Here is a 25348-nt window from a genome sequence, read left to right as displayed (position 1 = left end):
GCCAGAGAAAATGAGATTTTGATGAGAATCAAATAGGAAAAGGGGATATTTATAGGAGGATGTGTGTCAAGATTTTAAACAGATTGGGAAACTAGTGTTATTGGAAAATATGAAGCAGGATTCAGGATTTGTTTGGATGAAGTGGAGTGAAAGTTCAACAAAACTGTAACTTTGGCGGGTAATTACCTTGGTTACACAGTCAGCAAAATGGTTCCTCTCCACGAAATGGTAATCATAATATTTTGGTACCAGAATAGACCAACAAGATAGTTTCAAATTCTAGCCTTAGTTGTTCAAACATATGCTATATACTTCCGACTGTCATAAACACCTTGAATCGCCCTAGCATCGATCACTCACTCACCATGAAACTTCTCGAACGATTGTGTTCATGTGTTGTAGTGGCACTTCTAGTGAACGTACGGTTAAAACAGCGCTCGGCATGTTACCAGCGTCTACTGAAACAAATCATGACTTCATACAAGGCTATGACGTCACGCCCTGAAATAACATCTCAGTGAAGTACCATTCAACGAAAAGAGCAAAAGGAAATTTGAATTTTCCCTCGATCTATCCACATTACACGCTATCATAGAAGATTTAATAGATTTCATCATGTCTATCAGAATAAACGATAGATCAAAATGCATTGTCACAGACATGTTTAAATGGTTGCACAAATTGACCAAAGAGATGTGTTCGTAAAATACACAAATGACGCCCATAATACAGTGAAGCAATTTCGATTTATCGATTTTCTTCAGGTTTTATGTAATTGTATCTTGGGAAATGTAATGACTGTTAGGGTTCTGTGATTATCTTGATGTGATCTGTTATTGTATGTGTATTGGTTTTAAGCAGTGTGAATGACAGTGTGGGAAGGAACACCTGACTATTAGCCTTCTAGCGCCTCACAGGCAACTTGGGTTATTATCCAGGGTAATAATAATTGATTGTGCGCTTTGAGCAGTTTGATAGCGTGAGAAGGAACTGAATGAACAAATTCACTGAGGATCAAACACGGATCTACTTCTTAACATGACACTTTCACAATGTATAAGATGTTTATAGTGAATACTGTGGATACTAAGATGTTTTCAGCATGAATACAAGATGTTTTTGTATATGTTTTGTTTTTTTTGGGGGTTTGATTTTAAGATGTTTTTTACTAGCCGTGTTTTGCTTTTTATTAAATTAAATTTTTTACAATTTTTGGTTCATTACCACCGATGTCTTCGAAAAGATTTGAGCGTCATTTTACTTTGTTAATGCACAAATATATTTGGAAAATATTTTGGGGGTGTTGGGCAAAATTTTATCTTTAAAGGATGATAGTATGTTAGGTGTGAGTCTGGTGTCTTTAAGATAAGTTTTAATTTGACTTGGAACAAGCTTTACAGAAATATAACATAACATAGCCTTGTGAAAATATTGTGATAATGGTTCCAGATTGTTTTTTCATGATTTCTTGGTCGTTTAGTCACTATCTTCTTTTTTCAGGTCGGACCATCACTATTTGTTATGTTCAGGTGATGTGCTTTCTTGTCCCCTGAGTCGCGCACGTGTGTATTTTCTTTACAGAAAATATTGTAATCTTTGAAAATGGACGATGATTTTTTCGTAAAACCTAAACTTCAGTCAGTCAACGTTAAAGGAGGCAACCGATGCAGTGTAGACAGCCGTCCCTTCTACATCATCCAGTCCAGCCCACCCTTCTACATCATCGTATAGATACCGTTCGAAAGAACTGCTTTTTGGTTACACAGTAATATTTCTCAGCTACCTACCACTTTAACACCGGCAAACCACTGATCTTCCACTGCCGGGTAGAAGCTATATTCAGAGGGCCAAGGAAGTAATTATATATTTTGAGATGATCCCCACCAGATTTCATATCTATCACATGTACTAGTATCTCATGTCCAGCTGCACTATTATGTTATGTTTAACTGCACTACTATCTCACGCCAGCTGCACTATTACCTCATGTCTTACTGCACTATTATCTCATGTCCAGCTACACTATTATGTCTTACTGCACTACTAACTCATGTCTAACTACTCTAATATCTCATGTCTAACTGCACTGTTAGCCTAGGACTTACTGCACTATTATTACATGACTCACTGCTCTTTTATCACATGACTCCCTGCACTATTATCTCATGACTGACTATTATCTCATGACTAGCTGCACTATTATCACATGACTAACTGCACTATTATCACATGACTCACTGCACTATTATCACATGACTCACTGAACTATTATCACATGACTCACTGCACTATTATCACATGACTCACTGCACTATTATCACATGACTCACTGCACTATTATCACATGACTCACTGCACTATTATCTCATGACTCTCTGCACTATTATCACATGACGCACAATGATGTGACCTTATTGGCATTCGAGGTTTTCATGGGGTCATTACGAGTATGAAATTGTAACCAAAGAAGTAACAGGTCTCCAAATGAGTCTTCAGGCAGTTTTTTCTGTCCGTTAATCGACAAGTGATTCGTGTAGAAAGGATTTTTGCGATGTACGAGTGCAAATGGTTAAGATGAAACACTTATAGACTCACATATAGCTTGGACGTTTGTTGGACAGAGCAAGCTCTTCATTGTCTTTGTAAAATAAGCACACATATCAATACAATACTTAATTCATATTCGTAAACAGAAGTGGGCTGTGGGCTAGAACTTACCGACTGGCAGCTGGTAAAACTGTATTCAGAAAATGCATATGATTTATCAAACAAACAGGTGCAATGTGGTGAAGCACACTTTTTCTGAACATCGTTTAATTTGAAAAACGTGAATTTAACTTTAAATATTCATGAAATGTTTACTCTTTTAACTTCAGTATTTTCTTGGTTGTAAACTGCATCACCTTGTAATAGTTATATGCCCTTGGCGATTTGGTTGTACATTGCACTATTCTCGAAGAAACATCTTAACCTCAAAAGCTACATGAATCTTTAAGAATAGGAGTGGATAAGGAAGGCGATGGGGAGTAGGAAAGAGAATGGGTTGAAGTTTTCGGCGCTCCTTGACATCTTTATACATGATACATGCAAATTTGAAATATGTGAGCAGGTCTCACTTATCTTCCATGTTTCAAGGTCAGGTGGATAAATCTGTGGAAAGGAAATTGACTACATTAAAGGAAATCAGAATATCGATGTACCTAAAGCATAGGATAAACATCTTGGTAAAATAATATTGTTTTGATTGTGCCAACCAGACCAGAAATTCTGATTCAGATCCGCAAGTATGGGAGCACAATTGTTGCTCATGGGGATGACTTTACGCAGACTTTTATCAATGAGGACGTCATGCATGTCACATATTGATTTCTCAGTAAATTCCATATGACATTTGCTTTCATATTTGATAAATTGCCCTAAAGCACGTTTATTTAGAAATGCCCTGTGGATCAATAAATGACGGTTTCGTTCAGTTTGTGAGTGTTATACAAAGTTGCCAAACGTTTTGTCAGGACTGATTTCTGTCCGTTTTTTTGAGATTGTACACATTAAGGAAATCCTTTGAGTTTTGAGAATCCACATGGTATTAATTCCGCTTGTCACAAAATACCTTCTGTGGATACAGAGAAAGTCCTTTCTTGACAGTATTGAGGATTATGGTTAATCCTTGCAAGGGAATTCTGTGGTATATTTACTGCACCCATCAGCCCTTAACGACAGGGTGTCTCCCTTCTGTCCTGACGAGTTAGAAAATTATCTGCCACTATATAATCCACTCAAAAATTGGTAAGGATCACCATTTTTTACCAAATATCACCAAAGTGAGTGCATCTGTTGAAATATATCATGGATTAAAGTCGTGTTTAATTATCAAAATTCCGTTGTCATATGACACACAATGCCAACAACAAGCATGTGACGAAGAATTAGTCACATCGCCCGTCAAAATGAGAGTATCCATCCAAAACTGAAGCGTACAAATGAAACCATCTCTCAGCACGTCGTAGGTAATCCAAGTGACCGATCAGTGCTTGGCACCGTTGTCTCTGGATACAACTAAGAGTCTGGATGGATATCAAGGAAAATCGTTCTACTCTTCAGTGAGGGCATTGCCGAGTTCCCGTAGAGTTGCAGGAGTGAGTGAGTTTAGTTTTACGCCGCTTTTAGCAATATTCCAGCAATATGACAGCGAGGGACACCAGAAATGGGCTTCACACATTGTACCCATGTTGGGACTCGAACCCGGGTCTTCGGCGTGACGAGCGAACGCTTTAACCACTAGGCTACCCCACCGCCCCTGTAGAGCCGGAAGGACAGGGCGTGAGACTACTCGTTCAACGTGTGTAGGGTTTGGGTTGGGTGACCACCCAGGCCACTCTGTTAAGACAATGATTTCCTCTAAAAATGCACTAAGGATCCTGCCACAACGTGGTTGTCTATTTTCCTCCATGTCGTCTCTGTTACGCATCCAGAATGTCATTCCTGTAATCGTACCCGATGTTGGACATTGAGATCGGTTCTTCCAGCTCTGCTGACCACATCCTAACCTGATTGATCGCCCTTGGTGGCGGTTACCTTCGGCTATGTTGAAAATATGATATATTACAATCTACGCATGAATCGGACGCGACGATTAGAAAGTATTTCAATTCATCAACGTAAAATACATTTTTCCAGTTCTGCCTGACCCATTGACTCGATCTTCAGCCCACCCAAAGCGTGCCTTTCTGTGATGGCGGGCAGTGGGATTCACATGCCCAGCCTCCGTGGCCCTTAACCAGGCGTTCACGCCACTGGCGTTCTTTCTATAAAGGCCATTTCTGGTTGTGATGGCACTCAAGAAGTGATGACGTCTTCATGCAATTCTGCCTTACCCTTTATGGTGTAACGCTGTGGACCAGTCGCTGTTAAGCTGATAAAACGTTTGTTATCGATTCTATAATATGCCGATCATTTACGCCATAGACGTTTGGAACATGACGTTGTGTTGACCCAGTTTAACACATACCTAAGCATTTGCGTAACTCTACGAACGTCAAGCGACGTCTTTGAAGCTAAGGTGCATTCAGTTGTTGCAATCCTCAGGAGCAGATGTTGTTGTGATCTCTGATAGTGACGTCCAGCAGTAGGAAAATAGTTTTTCAAGTACCTCGAGGCATACGGTGCCTATAAATGCGCGCCTCTGTTCGACAATCATGAAACTGAGGTCCTGTATGGGTTACCCAATCATTGTGTACCGGGATGTTCTACTAAACAGGGGCGGTGGGGTAGCCTAGTGGTTAAAGCGTTGGCTCGTCACGCCGAAAACCCTGTTCGAATCCCCACATGGGTACAATGTGTGAAGCCCAAGATTCGAAAATTGAAATCTCATGAAGGTAAGCGTTCATGTTTATGGAACGTTCATGGTAAAGTGACGTAATGATCCCAGATGAGATGATGTCATGCAGTTTGACGTCCATACGAAACATTCGCACAAACACACCAACACTGCAGCAAAACCATAATTTTAGCACGTGCATCGACGGTTCTTGGTGGAAAGCATGCATTTCACTCTGAGGTATCCTTTATAAAGGTTTGTGTCAAAAACAGTTCAGTATTGACGCTAGGAGGTGTACACGCCACGCAAACGATGCCTAGACTAACGACTGAGCAGAGGAATGGCCAATGGAAAGTTGCACGGAGGTAGCTCTGCAACCGCTGTAGCTAAACAATTGGGCTGTCATCTTGCCACCATTACGCAGACTTGCTCAACGTCATCAGCAAACCGGGGTTGCTGCTGATCGTCCCCGTACCGGACGGCAACGAGTGACGGCAGCGGCAACTCATGCGCAAGATCGGTTGATCCGGGTCACGGTGCGAGAAAGGATGGAGACGGCACAGCACAGGTTAATGAATCAATAACTTGGTGGGCACGTGTGCACGTGCTCCTTTTCTAACACCTGGCTGTCCCTTCTCTGCACTCCTCCCTCGTAACAAATAGTGAACTGTGTACAAATTTTAATGATAGTTTGTTAAACAACTTTTTTAATTTTAGGACATACATTCTGCAAACAAACCACAGAGTTGGTCTGATGTTTTAATTATGATCAGCGTTTCATTGAGTATTATATGTTTATTAGTTTTCGAGTTAGATTGCAATTCATCGGTCCGCTTTTTTAGAGGCAAACGGACTATAGACAGCCACTCACATTTGCACAATTGGAATAGAGATTGGTGTTTGAGCGGAACCACTTGCCTAAGGCATTCTTTCAGACTCTAGTAAACTCAATGCACGGCCTGTGTGCAAGCTCAAGGTGGCTATACCCGCTTCTAAAGAGACTGTCACTTGTCGGGTTCAGGGGTATCTCCATCTGACGGACTGTGATCAGTTTCAACTTATCGCAGTTTAATGTCAACAGCAACTTTCAGCTGTTAAATTGACAGTCTATTCTATAGAATAAATGATTAGACATAATAGTGGTTGTCTTCTATTCAAAAACTTGACAAAAAGCCAGACTTGCGTTTCTTTTGCTGTTCAGTATATAAAGTTGGATGGCAATTAATAGCAAAACCGTAACTTAGCAGACTTTGAGAAGTAGAGATTGTGATATGAATCAAGTTATCCGAGATTAAGTCTAATATCGTAATCCCTCTCTGAAGTCCAAGTACTTGTCAAATACTCCAGAATGTGTGCATTAACTTTGTAATAATATTTCAGCCTTTTCTCAGTGACGCTTTGTTGACCGTGTGTCCATTTCTCAAAAACCATGCTGTTGCTCTTGACAGATTACAGCTGTTGGAACCCTAACAACTCTCTTGCAGTCAATGCATGTATCCCGGGCTGGTTAACGCGTTTTGGGGGATATTGTCTCTTCAAACACAAAGTCCATCAGTGGGTCCACAACACTTTATTCGTCAGCTAAGTAAGTAATTACATGATAGTGCAGCAACGGCCAGGCAGCATCACAGAGGCGATCGTCAGCCCACCTCCTAGCCGCTGTCCGAGGGTCAAGTCCGTTTCCATTCAGAATTCATTGTCTATACACTATACTGACTGTCAGGCTGCCCTGTATCGTATTACGATACATGTATGGTCAACCTGCAGTATCCAGCATGCACCTCATCCACAATCTTAAACTTCCGTGGCCAGCCGGCCATACTCTAAGGTTAATTAGGGTTAATTACACGCAGGCAGCTGACCTGTACATGGCTGTGCTGATGGTCATGATAATAAGCTGCTGATATTTCATGTATATTGTCAGCACTGTGATTTAGATTTAGATAACACAACTTTAACTTAACTCAGGGAATATACAAACATGTCTATATTTCCCGATAAAACCCATACCCCATCAAAGTGCCTACGACATACGCCCTTTCTGTGAAGAAGGACGTGTCCCACGTCCTTATAGGCATTAATGAATGAGGTAGCGATTAAGTTACAAAATACATTAGATACATTATACGTCACCTATACGAAAAGTTATGATATTGTTTCAAATTGCCAAATAACATCACAGGTTAGCTGATGTGACAATAATTACACAAATTCCTCAGTAGTAGGGATAAGCTCTATAATACCGACATTCTGAAAAAGACACCCTGATAATCGCAAAATTGAAAACATGATTTCAGCTGAGGTTTGCTGACAGGAATATCGACATAAGAATGACAACATTTGTGTGAAGATTTGTATAGGACATATAAAGATTTGTGTCGTGGAACCATTTTTCTGTTTTCTTTTAAAACAATAACATAAATGACAGAATAATTTGCTTGATTAAGCTTAAGTAGCGCTGTATTACAAATACATTCAAGAAATTCAGGTGAAAGATTGCATGTTTCGGCGCACATTTTATGCTATGCATGGACAACAAATTCCTAAATATTAGTCAAGCTTAGATACAATATAAACATGAAACTCTTCTTATATTTGAAGACACACACATACACACACACACTCACACACCTCAACAGTTTGTCAATTCTCTTTCCCTCACACACTCTCTCGCTCACACACACGCGCACGCACTCACACTATTCATATCATACTTATTTTAACACACACACTCACACACCTCAACATTTTGTATCCTTCTAGCAATAAAATAAGAGTCAATTTGCTCTTTCCCTCACACACTCTCTCTCACACACACACATGCGCACTTTCTCACACTATTCATAGCATACTTATTTTAACACACACACTCACTCTCTCTCTCGTCTGTTCTATCTCGACATCAACACTCTTTCCCATTCTTTCTCGCCTTCTCTTTCTTTCTCTCTCTGTCGCTCTCGCTCGCGCACACACACGTTCTCATGTACTCACGTCACACCATTCAAATCAAACTTAAACTCTCCTTGCATTTTAACACACACACAAACGGTCTCTCGCCTGTCTCTCTCTCTGTCACACATACTCATACACACTCTTGCGCGTAATTCTTCTCTCTCATGTTCTATCTAAAATACCAGTAAACAGCAGCCCCTCACTCACTCTCACGCACGCACACACACACACACACACACACACACACACACACACACACACACACACACGTTCTCATCTACACTCGTCACACCATTCTAAACGCACTTTCAAGTCCTATTAACATCATATCAACAACACAATTAGATATATATCAAAAACATCATATTCCAGCTTATGGGCACAACACTACCATGAAAAGCAAAGCATGGCAAATCAATCTCAGACATATTTCAAACACATCTTTCAACACCAAACATTAATCAAACAACGGCCCATAAATACATCCATATATGCTTCAGTACATATTAGAAAGCGGTGGCCAGGAGGACAGACAATTACTTTGATGGAACATAGACACACAGGTGTATGCTGCGATAGAGAGCATACAGAACAGGGCATGAAACGGAACACATTTACAAAGAAGGTAATAAGCGGTGTCGGAAATAAGTTGAGGGGGGTGGAGGCGACACTCTTGGGGACTGAGATGGTATAACCCACAGTGGATGCATTTGAATGGGTGTCTGTGGGCATGATACACTGGGGGTGGGATGGGAGGTGGTGGGACAGGGGAAAACTGGGTGATGGCAGGGGAAGGAGGGGTTGGGGAATGCATTGCTGGGGGAGGGTTGAAAGTCATTAGTTGGCTTCTGCTGCCCTTCATGTAGTCTGTCCAGCTTAACTTTAATGGATGAGATGAGAGACATGATTCCCTCCATACCAGACATTTGGTATGTGTCCTCTGCTACCTGGGCACTTTCTATCATATCGGACAAAGTGTCATGGCGTCTGGTGGCAATAAATTGAACGATATGAGGAAGGGAATTTCTGAAAATGAGGTCTTTTATGAATTGGTCATCGTTACATTTCAAAAGGGATGCCTCATGCCGAATTGATTGAAGAAATAATGGAAAGTCCTCATGCTCTTTTTGTTTCCTGTCGATAAGGGCATCTGTACGATTTATAATTTGGATAGATGTGGGGCCATACCATTTGAGAAAAGATTGTTTGAGTTCGGGCCATGTCATATTGTCTTTACAGGGAAGTCCTTCATACCAAATCAGCGCAGATTCCGATAAATATAGGGGGAAAACGTTAATGATTTCTTCATCAGCGAAATTTTGAATATTAACAAATTTCTGGAATCTGCTTAGCCAGGAAGATGCAGAGCGGGGATCATGTCCATCAAACAGTGGCATTGGGAGGGTTGTGCAGCAGACATGGGGTTAGGAATGGTCAGCAGGGCGTTCTACGGGCGGGGAGGAACATTGAGGGGAGAGCAACAACGGTTATCACAGTGGGGATTGTGAAATTCGACATGGGTGATTACCGGGACTAGAGGTGGTAGGCTGAGGGGAGGCTGATGGAGAGACTGAGCTAGTGGCAGTAGTTGTACGTTTAGACTTTCGGAGGACCCTCCAGGGAAAACAGGATGGACTGGAGGACCCGTCGTCAGATTTAGTAGATTTAAACGAAAAGAGAGGCATTGTACTTTAAAGAATGAACTAAATGGTATAAACACTCACCCTGTAGGATACAATCGTGGAAAACACAGAACAATTACAAATTCACAGAACAAAGCACAGTCCACTAAAAGTCACAATGTCAATAACACATGGTAGATGAGGTGACCTCTTCGTCTTGGAATCAGTCTTTGAGTTTCTTTACACAGACACAGGATATGGAAGAAGGAGGACGTCGTACAGGTGTTGCTTGAATCTGTGCACGGTGGAGCGTCAACGGACCAGTTCTTGTTTTTACACCGGCGTTCCATGAAACACTATCACTTTTTTGTAGTTGTAAACGATGGATCTCCAAAGCGTCAAAATGCAAATTGTTACTCAGTTGACAAGCTGGGTGGCTGGCTGTTCTCGTAGACTTAGCCTGGTGGTGGTGCCTGTTTGACTTCTGTTGTGATGTGGACCCAGGATGGATGAATCTCGACAGATATTTGCTGAAAAACTTCTTGCAGAGAGGTTCAGGGATCTTGTCTCCACCAATATATCCCGGGCTGGTTAACGCGTTTTGGGGGATATTGTCTCTTCAAACACAAAAGTCCATCAGTGGGTCCACAACACTTTATTCGTCAGCTAAGTAAGTAATTACATGATAGTGCAGCAACGGCCAGGCAGCATCACAGAGGCGATCGTCAGCCCACCTCCTAGCCGCTGTCCGAGGGTCAAGTCCGTTCCATCAAGTTCATTGTCATATACTATACTGACTGTCAGGCTGCCCTGTATCGTATTACGATACATGTATGAAAGTCAACCTGCAGTATCCAGCATGCACCTCATCCACAATGTTAAACTTCCGTGGCCAGCCGGCCATACTCTAAAGGTTCATTAGTTAATTACGCAGGCAGCTGACCTGTACATGGCTGTACTGATGGTCATGATAAGAAGCTGCTGATATTTCATGTATATTGTCAGCACTGTGATTTAGTTCTCTCAGAATCTTGTTCACTACGACACATTCTCTTCCTCGCTCTCTCCAGCTCCCTCTCTGCCTCTCTCTCTCTCTCTCTCTCTCTCTCTCTCTCTCTCTCTCTCTCTCTCTCTCTCTCTCTCTCTCTCTCTCTCTCTCTCTCTCTCTCTCTCAAGCTCTCTCCATCCCCCTCTTTCTCTCTCACGCTCTCTCTCTCTCATCAAAGGCAGCGTCTTCCAAGTTATACTTACTTCTCCTACTAATCAACATTTTCATAAAATATCGCAAAACTTGGGTAAAGTAAACTTACGGTTCTGCATACTAGTATCCCGATTTCATCATGGTTTCACGGCCCTATTATTCCTCCTTTTGTCCAAACAAAACCGTCACACCACAGTACTCCAAGCCGCTCCCATCAGCCACTGCCTGTCCGCTGTTCTCTACCAATCTTAACTCTAATAAGGAATCTATACTGGTGGGGCTGGCATACCTACCCCGCTTCACTGGGTCCATATTGGTACGGCGTCACATGGCTGTTTATTTTCCAGTGGCTTGTTAGTAGTATGGTGAGGCAACTCGGGATATCGATTAATTGAGCAAAGCTTCTCGTATTGGAAAAGAAATATTGGTTTTCTTATATCAGGAAATTACAAAATAGATTTTATCTTAACGGGTTTGTTATTGATGATTTCAGTTCCGCACGATTCAGAGCTTTTCATATTGTATTTGCTTGTAGATATGACTGTCAAAGACCAGTTTGGAACTTGATCATATATTGTTTTAGATAAGTGGCCAGAACATCTATCTGATGGTTCGATTCCCAGTCACGTCGTGAAAAGATGGTACTTGTTTTTATCCTGCCTGCTGCTCTGTATTAGGGGCTGAAACAGGGGCTGAGCAGATTAGGGACCGTTCATAATTTATTTGATTTTTTAAATTTTTTTTGGGGGGAAGTGATGATTGATTTTAGGGGGGTCACCCATTTTGTTCTTGGGAAGTAGGGGGAGTATCAGTTTTGTACACAAGTACTAGAGGGGTCAGCAATTTTGTCGTATGGATATATTTAAAATATGCTTGGAAACCATGGGAAGGGGGAGTCATTGATTTTGTACATGACATGCAGGGGTGACTTACTTTGAACATAAATCTTCGGGGGTCATTCACATTGTACATGATTCTCCATAAAATCATCATCACCCCCAACACACACCCACCCCACCCACCACCCCACCCAGCCATAAATTATGAACGGTCCCTTAATGTGAATGAGCTGGGCATCCATGTGAAAAAAACTGTGCTATGAAATTTCAGTGGGCTGGTACCATAAAGCCGTCATCACTTCGCACGCACACGTCGCAATATAAGTGCAATTACATTTAACGCGACCTCATTTTACTTCAGCGCCTCGCGGGTCTAAATCTATTGCAATTCATAAGCCTAAAAAAACATGACATGCTACTCGCGGTGTCTGCAAAATTGCTTGTCAATGAACAATCAGTAGCTCTGAGTAAACCCATCTACAGCTATCCACTACAGGGCCAAATGTCTCCGGGCAGGTTGATCAATGACATGATCGCATATCTCAGGGAACATAATATTCAATATGCACAGAACATCTTGTTTGATTTATTTCAGTTTGTTTATTAACTACACCAGAGACTACGGATCTGCATTGCATCGCAGAAAATAGAACCTCAAATAGGAGTAATAGTTGCAATGTCTTGAAGGAGCTCATGTTGGATATGAATTTTAAACGTCAATGCCGGGGACGCAAAAGGCAAAACAGTTGTGAAAACCATATGACTCAGGCGAGGACACCGGGTGTTCGGGAATGGAACAAGCCTGTCCTGGTCTACCTACAACCGTCTCTCTCATAGCGTGCATTAAAAAGCAGTTGATAGTTTGTGGCCCGCCGGACTCGTGAAGGTCCAAGTTAGAATTGGTCTTCAGCAACTGTATACTTAGAAGGTGACAACAGGGAGCGGGTTGTCAGGTTCGCTGACTTGGTTGACACATGTCAGGTATCCCAATTGCGTAGATCGATGCTCATGCTGTTGACTGTCCGGTCTAGAATCGATTATTTACCAACCGCCGTCAATTGCTGTAATATTGCTGAGCGCGGCAACAATATTGTGGCCCGCCGCCGTGCTGTAGCTGTCGTTATAAGGCCAGTATTTCTAGACAGACAGATTATCTATTATGGTCTCACCTCATTGACATAAAATAGTACAGCATAGTATATAGAAGAAATACATGAGCCCACTCCATTTGGAGTTATGAGAGACTATCCGTTAAAACTATGTACAATAAAAATATAACTTCTCGAGACATGATATGAGAAGCATAAATATAATATATATATATATATATATATATATATATATATATATATATACAGATATCATATCATATATATGATGGTATGGTATGGGGCGATTCCTTATTGTGGTTTTCTTAATCACTGTTGCACTGTTGGCAGGATATCGAAATCTGCACGATTTGACACCAGAGTTGGACAATTTGAAACAGCTGAATTTTTAACTCAACTGCATTTTTAAATAAAAAGCCCAAACAACTTAAGTAATCTATCAACCAAACGCAAATTGTCTACTAAGCTGAGAGCTTAATATTGATTTCAGTTTGTTCTGGAAATGCATTTTCCTGCGTTTTCTCAAATTTGAGTAAAACTCTGACTTAAGTCAAAACTCAGACTTAAGTTTGTTTCGAGAAATCGGGGCCTGGAATCGATTCCTTAGTTGGGTCAACCAAATGTGATTGTCTTGCTGACGTGACGTCATGAGTGGACGGCCCCTCTAGGCAAATCTCTCGTGTTCCCGTTATGTTGAAAACGTCTCCATAGAGATGAGATCGTGTTTCGATGGACACCAAACTGTCTGGCCACTTCATTTTGGGCCATTCCAGTTTTCAGCATACCCACGCCGAGGAGATGCTGATTTTCTATAAGTCGCGGCGTGACGCACTGTTTAGGTTGAAATTAGCGTGTTTTCCACAACAGACAGAGGCTAGAGAATAATCAACCGTTCTTCAATTGTCAACTTGTAAACTTCAGGTGTAAAAAACATGCAAAACGTCAGTTCATTGTACACAAAGTGGACGTGCCACGCTCTATACGTGACATCAAATGTCATGCAAAGTGCTTTGTTACATGTTTATATAAGGTTACCATTATAACTTTTCAAATAACTTATATTATATGCTATTTTATGTACGTATATGTAAATATGGCAATATGGATGCAATATTACCGAAGCAAAGTTTTAACTCAATCACACACTGAATGGCGGGATCGTGCATGTTAATACCCTATGTCTGCAAAACACGACGGAAGTGACCGTTATAGTGTGTGGGTTTGTACCGTACAGTTGGTCGGAGCAGCGAGGTACAGATGAGAAACACATCAAAACTAATGCTAGAAACAGGATACAGGCTAGCTGGGCTTCTGACCATGACTCAGACTCTCTTGTGACACTACCAGGTAGTTTTGTTTAAATGTTTTTCCTGTGAATATTGAGTAATCACGACTGTAAACCAAATTCCGGCTGAATAGCATGAGTAAGTGAGTGAATGCGTTTTTTTCTCCATTTAGCTTTATTTCTGCCATGACATCAGAACAGTTTCTAAACTAAACTGACGGCTGGAAGAAACTTTAACACTTTCAAAGTGAAATTTTAAAATATTTGAAAAACTATATTCAAGCTAATTTAGCTAAATCAGTCAAACACATAATAAAAACACAACACTGGTGTGTACAGAATATGATACACGTGTACAACATGTGCATGTTTGCTAAACAATCGCAGTATTTAAAATGCCTATACGACTGTCAATTATGTACTGTACAGATAACTACCATGATGACTAATTTACGCAGTGTTACCAATGTGAATATAACCTATGAGTTACTATTACATGGCAATGCAGATCTGACTGTTCACATAAATCAAAACATATTTAAAATTGTTCAAACATATATTTGTCAATCAAAACGATTTTCTTAATCATTGCAATTGTTCCACTCTTTCTTGTAGAATGAATGTAAATAACACTATGTAAATACTACGGAGAGGGTGTTCTAAGTTGTATAACTTGTACCCAATCCTTTTCTCATGAAGAAAATATGTTTAAAACAAACAAAACAAGCAATGCCTATACGTCGCTGATGGTAACCTTTGTAACAGATGCTTTCGTCTTCTATACAGTGACTCTTCCGGGAGGACGCTGTTGGGAACTACCGTCGATGTGCGTGGGTGTTTATTTCCTGTTGATTGAAATTGACAACATCACGTTCACTGATCTACAAGTATATTTGGTGATAATTAGATAAGTACATGTACGTTATTCAATTAACTGTTGATCAGACACTCATTACACTGACTATTGTAACCATGTAATGCAGTGAAAATAGGATATGTTTGGTCTAGTGTTGATGGTGACTGACAGGTAGTTTTATTGCTTTGTTACTCACCTTTGAAGATATAGCTATATATGTCTTTTTGGGAGGAAAGAGCCGTCATTCTACATAGCCGTTAATCATGCGAATATAAAATACATTAAACTACCTTTACAACGAACACGCTTGTAACGAACACTGAGTGAGTATGATTTTACGCCGCTTTTAGCAATAACCCAGCAATATCGGAGGACATCAGAAATGGTCTTCACACATTGTGCCCATGTGGGGAATCGAACCCGGATCTTCAGCGCGACGAGCAGACGCTTTAACCACTAGGCTACCCAACTATCCTCATAACGAACAGACCGATATAACAAACAGTGTCTTTTTGTATGTTATATTAAAAATGCATATAACCAGTTTTGGTTATACCGAACCGATATTAGAAGTCACTTTATGTTTATTTTAACCGTAGTTGCCTGTAGTTTGTGAATGTAGTCGATACTTGTAAAATACATAATTATTTTGTACCCATTAGTACAAATGCCAATTTACACTTCAGAGGGGTACACAAAGATCGTGGTCGATACAACCAGTATCGCTGGCTGAGTGGGCTAGACGGCTGACTTTGTGTGCTGGCGATTAGGTGCCAGACTCTAGGGCGTGGGTTTGAATCCCGGATGGGACTCAACCCAACAAAAGTACTAGAATTTGTACTTTACTTAGAAAGTGTAATCCCAAGTATAGCATGTCTTACATTTGACCACTTTCCAAAATGTCATTGTGTATTCATCAGTGTCATATACACTATACACATGTATACGTATTATATACACTAAACGCCAAAAGAAACGTTACCCTCCTACCTTTATAAATTACTTAAAATCTATCAAAGATTTGATAGAAGGTATAATTATATAGACTTATTCAGGGCTTCTGACAGACTTGGGTCACCGTAGACAGACCAAGAAATGGACGTTGACGCATTACAACGCCAGCTGAAGATAGGCTTAAGGAAGGAGGGTAACGTTTCTTTTGGCGTTTAGTGTATATATAGGTATTTCCGTTGTCTACTCTGAATCGTCAAATGTACTTTGCAAGTGATTCGTCGTTAATCAAAGTAATTTCACTGAGGCGACACTGTCCGTACATCAAAGACAGTCTTGTTCAAAAGTTGTTTGTTACACAAAAGCTTACGTGTATTATTGTAGATTTGGAGGACATTTTCAAAGTCGACGTATCAGTGACTAGACTGTCCGTTGCAGTGACCTATTTTGACATTTACCACATGTTTTTGTGTTGTATTTTTTAGATGAATAGTTGACTTGTATTAGCATGTGTTTTGGTGGGTGCGGCAGGATCCGCTCACCTTTCCCGAACACCTGGTGTCATCATTATTTCCTATTATGATGTAATCGGAATCGTTCACTGGGTCGTCGGATAACTCGAAGTACTATGTGTTTGCTCGTCACGCCGAAGGCCCGGGTTCGATTCCCACATGGCAAATATGTGAAGCCCATTTCTGGTGTCCCCCCGCTGGAATTTTGCTAAAAGCGGCGTAAAAACACACTCAATCACTGACTCGAAGTGTTCCACAGATTCCTATAACTACAACACAAGCCTCTTTGACTGTACCTCAGTTGCTTGGGTACTTTTGATCTTGATCATATATGAAATATACAAAGACTACACATTTTCCCTGCAGTAGTCTCTTCAATCACAGTTCTACAATGAGGGTGAGTAATTCCAGTATTTGTGTTCAGACATCAAAGGGAAATTACCAATCATATCACGTGTTGCACGATTCTGCCCTAGATCACATGACCTTTGCACCTCCTGTCGCACCTGCTGGTAATTACGTTAGTAAGGGACCGTTAATAATTTAGGGCGGTGTGTGTGTGTGTGTGTGTGTGTGTGTGTGTGTGTGTGTGTGTGTGTGTGTGTGTGTGTGTGTGTGTGTGTGTGTGTGTGTGTGTGTGTGTGTTCGTGTGTGTATGTTTTCGTGTGTGTGTAGGATGATTTTAAGGGGGGTCACCCATTTTGTTCTGGGGAGCTAGGAGGGGTCAGCAATTTTGTACACACACGCACGGGGGGGGGGGCAGCAATTTTCTACATAAATATATGTTTAAAATTATGCTTAGAAATTATGGGAAGGGGAGGGGGTCATTGATTTTGTACATGACATGCAAGGGGGGGTCACTTATTTTGTACATAAATTTTAGTGGGGGGTCATTCACCACCCCACCTAGCCATATATTATGAACGGTCCCTAATGAAACTTAAGTCGTGACGTCCATGATTTCCAGTGGTCCATTTACATGATTCATTATCGCTCGTTTTAAGCCCTTTGGAATTTGTTTCGACAGATACTCGAAACTTATTGTTTTATGGAGTTGGTATTATGTAGTTCGCTGACATTCAGGACACAAGGAGGATGTAAACTAACCATACATGCCCCCGTGCCAACCCTGTTATATTTGTTTGTTGTTTAATGAAGCACCTAGCAATATTCCAGCTATATGATGGCTGTCTATAATTTATCTAGTCTGGACCAGACAATCCAGTGATTGACATAATGAACATTAATCTACGCAGTTGGGCAACGATGACATATATCAACCATGTCAGCGTGCCTGACCATCTGTACAACTGTGATACGATGACATATACAGCGAAGCCATTGAGCCTGACAACTGAACCAGTTACAGCCCCTTGCGGCAAACACGGGTTGCTGAAAACAAATTCTAACCAGAATCTTCAGAGCGGCACTGTTACGAAAGTGATGGTTGTTGAACCAAAGATTTCATAATTCCCCAAACGTTTGACTGTCTTCAACAGGGAAATGTGTCCCAGAATCCTATTCCAAGCCACAGAACCAAAATAGGACTTCTCTCACTGTTGGAGGTGAGATCAAATACATCCTCCCATCTCTGATGAGACAACAGACATGGCCTAACGATGTCGCTAAACATCCAGTCCGGGAGGAACACACGCTATCATCCCAGCCGTACCCAAATCACCGTGTTTGGTCTGATATGGGGATTTAAATGCCCGTACATGGTAAAAAAAATCCGCAAAGATCAATGCCACTCCAAAAGACCAGCGCTGCTCAAATGACAGCAAAGTAACGGCACAGGCGTAAGTAACCCAAGTCAGCAACAGCTATCGACCAGTCTGCTGTGGCCCAATCTTCTGGCATATTGCAGTCTAACTCAGTGTTTCTGACAATTTCCAATGTATGTTTCTTTCTATATTATCAAGATGGCCCATTAACTTTCACTTCAGTCAGTAATAGCACTTTTAGGCGGATATAAACCAAGTTTTCCTGATCCCTAAATCCATCCGTTTTCATTACTGCATATGCCAGACGGAACGAGCCGCGCCAAGGGCTACTGAAATAAGCACAAAGATCGCGACTATTCTGTCGTTTTGTTTGTTTGTTGTATAACCCCATATTTCAGCTATATGGTATGTGGTCTGTAAATAATCGAGTCTGGACCAGATAATCCAGTGATCAGCAGTATATGCATTGATGATGTGTCAACCAAGTCAGCAAGTCTGACCACCCGATTCCGTTAGTCGCCCTTACGACAAGCATGGGTTGCAGAAGACCGATTTTAATCCACATCTTCACGAGTATTATCGTTGTTTAGAATGGAGATAACCCAACCGTTTTCTCAATTTAGCGGTTTCGAACTTACTGTCTATAGATTTTCTGATTCCAAACATAACGTTATCGACAATAATTTATCTTACATGTTTCAATCTACGTTTGAAACCTCAAAATTGAAAGGGGCGGCGGGGTAGCTTAGTGGTTAAAGCGTCCGCACGTCACGCCGAAGATCTAGGTTCGAATTCCAAGATGGGTACAATGAGTGAAGCCCATTTCTGGTGTCCCCCCGCCGTGATATTGCTGGAATATTGCTAAAAGCGGCGTAAAACCAAACTCAGTCAGTCAGTCAGTCAAATTTGAAAACACAGAACGATTATTTCCTGATCCAATTTGCCACTTACCTGATATACTAAGCAGATATTACCGACAGTAAACAAAAAGAACACCAAAAAAGGGATTTTGATGATAAAAAAACAGAACGTCAGTATCTAAGAGAGGGGCTCATTGCCCAAAGCTATCTTTGCGCTAAGGTGTTCTTATCTCCCAAAACACAATCTTACAATAGTCGTATCGCTAAGATCGGTTTGTACATGAGGGCCCAAAACGTTAGGTCCGTGTACTGAAAGTAAGAACCACGGTTGGTTACATTATTTTAATATCATTTAAAGTGAAGTAAAACATATAAAACACTTATTTATAGGACAATATATTACTATCCTTTTCGGAGCCCTCCTCTGTTGGACAATGTCTTGGCATATTTCTTTTACGAGAGCAACATTTTTAAAGAAAGAGAATTTTTATGGATGTCAACTTCTTTATTAAGAGGGACACACCGTTTCGGATTATATCCTTACTCCTTGATCAGGTGAATGAATGGTAAGAGACAGATAATATATACTCTCCCAAAAAAGAAACGTATACAGGAATTTCAACTGTATTTTTATGTTTATTTTGAAACATCTTGTAGGCTTTATGAGTCAATGAAATATAGCGAAACTGCACACTGGGAATGCAGACTTACTCGTCGGCACCAACTCGAGGAAAGTCAGTTTGAGTGTCACATGGAGACGTGTGGTGGCGCTGAAGTCAATACCTCGTGTGACCACCGTGGACATACGGGTATTTTACGGATGGTGCGTTTTGTTGTGATGTTTCAAAACATAAACACCATAGGACTCATAAACAGAGCAAAATCTTTTGCAAAATGAATCGTTTTAATTCATTGCTACATGAAATTGATATTTTCATGATGCGTTTCTTTTTGGGGAGAGTATATATATGTACATGTAAGAACAACAAAAGTAATAAGACAACAAAGATTAAGGCTTTTTTACTTTTGATATTCTTACATGTACATATATATGCTCTCTGCCTCAAACTATTCACTCACCTGATGAAGGAGTAAGGATATACTCCGAAACGTTGTGTTCCTCATAACAAAGAAGTTGACATCCAGAAAAACTCTCTTCCTCATGTGTATCACTTCTAAATGCCATTCAAAGACCCAACGGTTTTTGTTTAGGAGTTCCGGCGCTCATATGATAAGCGTGAATTTCATTCGAAACTATGGAATCTTGGAAGGGACATTGTCGACCCACACTGTGGCGTGTCTCCAATTTACTTTGACAAAATGAGTAAATAACGAATAACCTTTCTTAAAGCGTGGTGGTGTTGGTAAAATGATAAATGAATTGTTTCCCCGTATGATGAATATCAAATATAACAAGTACAAGGCTCGCCGAAGTTTATTGTTATAATTAAATGTAAGATACGAATGTGCAGGGATATTTTACTCTCGGTCATCGGTGGTCATTATGAGGCGATGCAATGTTCTAACGCCAGGACAATCACTTAGTTTAGTGCTGACTTCGTTGAAACAATGTAACGCCCCACGCAATGTCCAGTTCTTAAAGGTCACATGCAACCAAAAAATCAAACATAATTAAAACACTATTATCACTTATTCATGACATATAATATACATTGCTGGTTATGAAAAAACATATAAACAAAATTATAAGCGTATAATCGCAAATCAAAAGTGCAATATTGTTACTTGGGTTTACTTCCCAAGAAACGAAGCAGCCGGGATACAGAACCCAGTCAGAGCGGGTGGGTGTGCACTCAAGTGTAACGGCTGGTTCATTTGCAGATGCCCTCACGGCTCATTGTGTGTGTATATATATAGAGATGTTGGGTTTTGTAAATACATGCTCATTTTTTGTGTATAACATTTTGCAATCAACAGACATCATAACATGTCATGTGTTCAAGTATCACAACTGCCCGTCTGTGTAATTACATAATGTGACAGAGACCGAACTCGGGCCATAAATCAATGCATTTTGTTTATGGTGTATAGCCTGATTGGTGTTACATTCAAATTGCATGTGGTCAGTGATCGCAGTTGTGTATTGAATATTGTCATTAGCAGACAGGCAGGCAGACACACAGGTGTCAATAAAACAGACATTGAGTTTTCTCTGTGACAACGACATATCTATATCACAGTTAGAAATTCTGTCAACGCTAAATAATGACATTGCTTTTAAGTATCGAACTGAGAAAGTGACTCGGTAAGAAGAACGTGTGGTGAAATAGACAAATGAAATTATATAAACAGTTAATTTACTGTCATAACATATAAAAAGCTCGCGCCTGTGAGATATCAACAAAACATTAGAAAAATAGCTCACACCAAAGCCTTCACCGAGTATTCAGCGGACAACCCGCCGCCAAGTTGCGCGAACCTATTTCACTGCGCACGTGCTATGAGCGCAGCCCAGCTGTTGAAACCACTTGAATTCCCCCCAAACGCTGGGGGAAAATTAGCGATTCGTTTGAACTACGATTTCGCGCGGTTTTTTTTCATCGCGTTATTTTTCAACTTTATAAGTTGAATTTGCATTTTTGATGATTTGTTTCGGTAAGTCCATACCGAAAGGTATCAGAATCTGCAAAGTCGTGTTTTACGTTGCATGTGACCTTTAAGTTTTGCTCCACCTCTCATGTCGCAAGTTGACGACACGCAGGGGAGCCAGGAACCAGTTTAGCTCCTCGCTTTGGCGCAAGTAGACGACGCGCAAAGGGAGACGGGAACCCAGTTTAGTTCTTAGGTACGCACTTTTGCGGTCTGAATTAAAATACAACCATTTAATCTTTCGTCATTAGAATATATTCGTCTAATATGTATAAGTATTCTTTTTGGGACAGCGTTATTTTAATTTGCCTACCGGACGGGTTTGCGATAACAAATTATGTTAATGCATATTTCAGTTATATCACGGTGTTGCGCTTAAATGTCGCACGAACCCCGATCGTAAGCCCAGTGTTAGACAGTTACCTAATCTGTCAAACCATATGGCACACAATCAGGTAAAATCTGTGACTCACGCCCATGATCATAGTATTCTGGCACACCCATGGGACACTACTCTCCATCAACTTCCCGTCGAGACGTGTTGTGGTCCATGGTTGCGCTCTTTACATTGACATCAGATATACAGATCACAGGGCAGTTACGTACAGTTAAATATTGCAGTGAATTATGTCGGTCGTGACATTTCACAGAATGAGTTGGATGTTCACACTGCTGTGCCGGCCTGGTATGTGAGTGTTTCTAATGTGACATCTAAATCACTGCATGGAGCCCTCCCAGTGATATCATGATTAGATGTCAGATTAAAGACTAACAGTAAATAATTGGATTTTTTTTCAAGGAATCTCGAGAGGCACAAACATACACTCATATCAATGAATTATTCGTTCCTGTGAATATTTCTTGAGAATAATTCCTGCTGTGTCTTAAGAGTGGTAAACTTTGCAGACCGACATTCAGTTTTGTAGTTTTCGATATTTGAATCCAATAGACCCTCAAAGATTGAGTCTAATAAATTTAACTCTCGACGAGTGAAATACCCATACCATAAAAGATTGAATCTAAAACATTCTCAAGTATTGAATAGAATAAACTCCCAATGATTGAATACAACACGTGCCAATGACGGACTGAATCAATTAATGGTCAATGAATGAATTCTTCGAATAAATTCAAAATGACCGAGTCGAATCATTCTCATTGTTGTCATCTTACTAAAAAACAAAACAGTAGACTAAGTGAAATTAACATAATTATTTTTTATAATGACCCCTAAATCATATTAATAAATATAATACTAAGGAATCCAAAGACTTTCTTCATTTCCTGAGACTGTGGCAATCTAGACTCGCCAAATATAGACACAGATCAGTATGGAGTGGACATAACTGTAGTTGTATACCACAGACACACACACATGTGAATGCAGAGAGACAAAGTAATTTGAAGAAACTGAGCGACTCACACTGAACACTAGCAACAGCTGAGAGCAGACCATTATCAATTTGAACATAAACAAATGCTGTAATAACGATTCGTGGTGATGTTTCCCGCCAGTGGTGTGTTCCGAATGCATTTATATCTAAGGGCCTGTTTGATTATTGCGAAACTGGGTTTGGCTTCTGAAATTGGTTTCTCTTGTTATAAACGAGTGTCCAGTTTCGGATACATGGTTTCAAAGTAAAACTAGTTTCTAGTTTTATAAACGAGTGGATGGTTTCACCATCCGGTTTCAAAATGGATACAAACAAATGTCTCAGCTACTATATATGTGGAAGGAAGTGGATGACAGCATTGGCGAAGGTAATATTTTTTGACATTTTATCGGGGAATGAACAAATAATAAAGAGATGAGATGCTTTTGGAAGTAAATATTTGCGTATATGTAATTATACTGTAACAGGCAATTATATGTATACAAGTTACATAAAATAGTCATGTTCAATAGATTGCGGTTCTAAATAATATTTTCCTAGTTTTCATTTGATTTTCATTATTGTTTTGGTTACAGAAACTGCTGCTCTATTTTGCCACCACGATCAGCTGAACTTCGTTTCCACCATCTTTGTTGTGAGGGAACGCGAAACCGAAACTGCGAAACCTGCCTCGGGGATGGTTTCGAAGTTTCAGAACCCAGTTTTAGGTTTCGACATAATCGAGTGCATGGTTTTCCAGAAACTAAAACCGGTTTAGCATAATGGAATAGGCCCTTAAACAACACAAATCTGTTTTACTACTGTCATGAAACAATGTTTCAAACTATTTTCTTGGTACGTCTTTAAGGTAACGTGAGACAATATTTTATTTGATTAAGAGAATAAATTTCTCCTACTCAAGCAAATTTGAAACGAAAATCAAACTTACCCATGTGATGTCGTCAGACGCTGCATATCCATCCCGTCCATGTGGTCATTCTGTGCAAGCTGACGGTCCTTAATTCCATCCACAAGACGCACCCGAATGAGTGACCATCACCATGGCAACGTGTCTTGAAAAGATAGCATCACAATGTCAGTGTTCCTAAGCAGAACAAACATGGCATTGCACTTCCTTCAGGTTCCTGGTTTTACGGCCTGAATGTTAACCTAAATTGATTCTACTTCCGTGATCGCAGTGAGCTGTCGGGCGGTTGAAACTGAAGTACATATAACCAATGCAATGAGTGTCAAGTTGCAGTTGATGGATAATGTTATTAAAGTATATTTAAAGCCTTGTTTGGGTTGCTATTATAGACAAATTTAGCTATTATAAAAAACGTTTGTAATGTGAGGTAGATATATTTATATTCGTGGAAACCATCAATAAAACTTTATTTTACATATTTTATTTTCAACAAAGGGCAAATTACTACTAAACACATCTTCACAACAGGATATTGTTCCAGAAATAGATAATGTACATTAATATAAATGGCAACGAACAAATTTCGGCCGAACAACATAAATATTTAAAGAACTACAGAGGATGAATGGCTTGTGAGCATGTGGCTATGCCTGAATGTCAGATATAAAAGTTTCGGAAACCTTTGTAATAACGGAATGAATATCATCAGATATTTATAAATGATTGATTAGAAGTGGTTTCTTTTCGTCGTTGCACTTGCAAGCTTTTTATACATCTAACATCTTCAAGTACATATGTTTAGCTAAAACGAACAGAAGTATTATGGGAAGTAAATAGAAAATACAAACGGACAGTTCTACAGTACACCTTTATAACGAACATGCTTAAAACGTATTTAATTTTTACTGTCCTTCAAAGATTAGTCCCAGCCACGTGCTGCCCATAAAAAGGTAGGTGAATATCGAGTTTCTTTGCAAATATCGAGTTAAAAGGGTAGTTTTGCTTGTTGGGACCATGAAATTATATCGAGATATCCGAAATATCGAGACATCTGTATCGAGTTAAAAGAGCTTTAATGATGATAAATTATGATGGATTTTGCCAGGACCGAGATGTTATATCGAGACAACCGAGATATCGAGTTATCAGAGTTCGACACAAAGCATCCTCGATAATCTCCAGGGTATACGTTACGATAACTCTCCACTA

The 25348-nt window shown here is 40.2% G+C and overlaps 1 protein-coding gene across 2 annotated transcripts in view; it reads right to left on the bottom strand.

Annotated features, from left to right (window-relative positions):
- The window catches only part of LOC124285098 (galanin receptor 2a-like), a 38268-nt gene extending 13932 nt beyond the window's left edge, over positions 1 to 24336 (bottom strand). The window contains exon 1 of one of the 2 annotated variants that reach the window (XM_046721254.1): positions 24161 to 24336. The gene's annotated coding sequence lies outside the window, so the exon portion shown is untranslated. Of the gene's footprint in view, positions 1 to 11201; positions 11293 to 24160 lie in introns of those variants that run through there. The other variant, XM_046721255.1, reaches the window with a different exon arrangement.
- Positions 24337 to 25348: the final 1012 nt, after the last annotated feature.

Source organism: Haliotis rubra, unplaced genomic scaffold, assembly GCF_003918875.1.
Source record: "Haliotis rubra isolate DU_JTF1 unplaced genomic scaffold, ASM391887v1 Scf351, whole genome shotgun sequence".
NCBI lineage: Eukaryota > Metazoa > Mollusca > Gastropoda > Lepetellida > Haliotidae > Haliotis > Haliotis rubra.
The sequence above is the reverse complement of the archived record's forward strand: the minus strand, read 5'-3'. Positions and strand labels throughout refer to the sequence as shown.